Source organism: Carlito syrichta, unplaced genomic scaffold (genome assembly GCF_000164805.1).
Source record: "Carlito syrichta isolate Samal-C Ts95f unplaced genomic scaffold, Tarsius_syrichta-2.0.1 Scaffold306565, whole genome shotgun sequence".
Classification (NCBI taxonomy): domain Eukaryota; kingdom Metazoa; phylum Chordata; class Mammalia; order Primates; family Tarsiidae; genus Carlito; species Carlito syrichta.
Window position 1 is genome coordinate 442269 of NW_007250661.1, and position 3221 is coordinate 445489.

The window sequence follows — 3221 nt, forward strand, 5'->3', positions numbered from 1 at the left end:
GGATGGGAAAACACCTCTTATCAACAGGGTGCCTGAATGAAATGTAATTGTATACCTAACCCTTAACTGTACCCCATAACATCATAATAAAAAACATTGATAAAACAGCAACAACAAAAAACTCCCCCAAAACCCCCAAAAAACAAAAAAAAGAAATGAACTGGAAGAGGGTGAGTAGGTTGGGCCAAGTAAGACTCACGCCTCAGCTCTGCACTTACATGCTCTATGCCTCTGGACAAGTTACAGAATCTGCTGAGCCTCAGTTTCCTGTCCTTGTAGGTCTGTTCTGAGAATGTAAGAGTGTAAATAATTTAGTGGAGTGCATGACCCAGACAGAGATGGAGAAGTGGCTCCTCTTTCTCCCCCGTGCTCCTTTGCCGTGCCAATCAGCAAGTTGCTGGTCAGCTTGCCTCCTGAGTGTGGTCCTGCTCCTTAAATGGTGGCAGCTGGAATTGTTGTCACGAAGGCTGAATGGCCCAATGCTGTCGTTTGGGGGTCAGGGAGCGCTCCTGATGTGAGTCTAGCACCTGCAGGGCCCGTCAAGATGCCGCCTCCCTCCCAGTGGCTGCTCTACTTCATTTCATGGAGTGATGGGTTTTAAAACATGGTTTCCAAATTATTCCACAGATGAGTGTAAATCTGGACATCCTTTCATCCATGCTACCTGTCACCTAATGGGTGCTTTCAAGACATTGCCCCATTAATACCTTCCTTCTAGCCCCAGGGTTGAGCCAGTCTTTGTGGAAGGGAGAGGAGCTGGTGTTGGTCCCCAGAACCTGGAACCAGGCCTGCTGAGTCTCTTTCCTGCCTTCTGAAACATTTCCTCCTTTTCCTGCAGGGCTCAGTGCTGCTTTTCAAAGTGGGCTTGTGAGGCTTTTATATCTTTGAGTGAAGAATATAGTTCTGCTCTGGGGCATGGGCAGTGGAAGTTGGTCCTGGTGCTGGCTTTGCAGCCAGCAGCCAGACTATAGTCAGAGAGGGTGAAGTGAGACACCCACTCAGGACCCCTGGAAGCACACCTTGGTAACCTATTGTCCTTCCCTCAAGGAACCCTCTAACTAATAGGAGGAAAGAGACATGATAGATAATTACTACACTGTGGCAGATGTTGTCATATAGGTGTCCACAAAGCCCAGTGATGGAACAAAGGAGCCGATATCTGCACAGGATCCTTGGGGTCACAAGTTGATGTTAAGAGTGAACTCACAGCCGGGCTCGGTGGCTCAGCCTGTAATCCCGCGCCTTTGGGAGGCTGAGGTGAGTGGATTGCCTGGCCCGTGGGTTCGAGACCCGCCTGGGCAACAAGACCTCATCTCTACAATAAAAGCAAAAAAATTAGCTGGGCGTGGTAGTGCGTGCCTGTAATTCCGGCTGCTCGGAAGGCTGAGGTGGAAGGATCGCCAGAGCCCAGCAGGTCGAGGCTGCGGTGGCCGGGAGCGGCCACTGCACTCCAGTCTGGGCGACAGAGTGAGACTCCAACTCAAAAAAAAAAAAAAAAAAAAAAAAGAGTGAACTCACAAGGATTAGTAGGACAACTTCTTCAAAATAAGCACGGAAGAAAAATATCCTAAAGGCAGCAAGAAAGAAAGGTTAAGACTACCTACTGTGGAAGACCTACCAGAATCACTCCAGACTTTATCTGCAGAAACACTACAAGCCAGAAGGGACTGGAGTTCAATTTTTAACATTCTTAAAGATAAGCAATTTTAGGAAAGAATTTTCTACCTTGCCAATCTAAGCTTCATCAGTGATGGAGAACTGAAATCATTCCCAGACATCCAATTACTAAGAGAATATGCCACCTCCAGACCAGCCCTTCAGGAGACACTTAAGAAGGTGTTGAACACAGGGGGAAAAAAGGTCATATAACTACAAAAATATAGGCAAGCGCAGAGTTAACAGAACACTCACAAAAGTGAAAATGCACACATATAGAAATATTAAAGTGAAAGGGCAACAGAGCAACATCCTAATAACCCTATCAAAGGGATAAACTCTCACATTTCAATAATCAGTTTGAACATGAATGGACTAAATGCACCACTGAAGAGACATACAGTGGCAAACTGGATAAAGAAGCATGATACAATAGTCTGCTGCCTCCAGGAAACTCCTCTCACTGCAAAGGACACCCACAGACTCAAAGCTGGAGGCTGGAAAATAATCTTTCAGGTGAATGGAAAACAGAAGAGGGCAGATGCAGCTGTTCTGATATCAGACAAAGTAGTCTTCAAATCATCAAAAGTTAAAAAGGACATTACATAATGATACAACGCTCAATCCACCAGCAAGAAATATCCATCCTAAACATGTATACACACAGTACAGGATCACCAGGTTTTATAAAACAACTACTAAGTAGCGAAGAAAGGACATTAACTCTCACACAGTTATAGTTTGAGACCTAAATACCCCACTAACAGCTTTAGATAGATCATTGAAGCAAAAAAAAACAAACAAAAAAGACCAACAAATCAAAAAAAAAAAACAACCAACAAGGAGATCTAGAGCCTTAACCCAATGCTTGATCAAATGGATTTGATAGACAACTACAGAACACACCACTCAACATCAACAGAGTATACATTTTACTCATCAACACATGAAACATTCTCCAAGATCAATCACATTCTTGGACATAAATCAAGTGTGAACAAATTTCAAAAGATTGAAATAATACCATGTATCTTCTCAGATCACAGTGGAATAAAAATAAATATCAACACCAACAAGATTCCCCCTCCTAAAACACACAAAGATATGAACACTAAACAACATGCTGCTGAACAACTAATGGGTTAACACAGAAATCAATATAGAAATAAAGATTCCTGGAAACAAATGAAAAGAAAGACAGATCCTATCAGAATCTCTGGGATGCCATGAAATCGATGTCAAGAAGAAAATTCATAGCATTGCACATGCACACATCAGGAAAACAGAACATTATAAGTAAATGTCCTAATGTCACACCTAAGGGAGCTGGAAAAGAAAGACCACCTAAATCCTAACTACAGCAGAAGAATCCAGATCACCAATATAAAATCACAATTGTAGGATACAGAAGACAAAAATGTCATAGAAAAGATCAAGACAAAAAACTGGATCTTTGAAAGGATAAATAAGATCGATGGACCCCTGGTTATACTGCCCAAAAAAAAAAAAAAAAAAAAGAAGAAGAAGAAGAAGAAAGAGAGAGAGAGAAAGTCCAAATAAACACA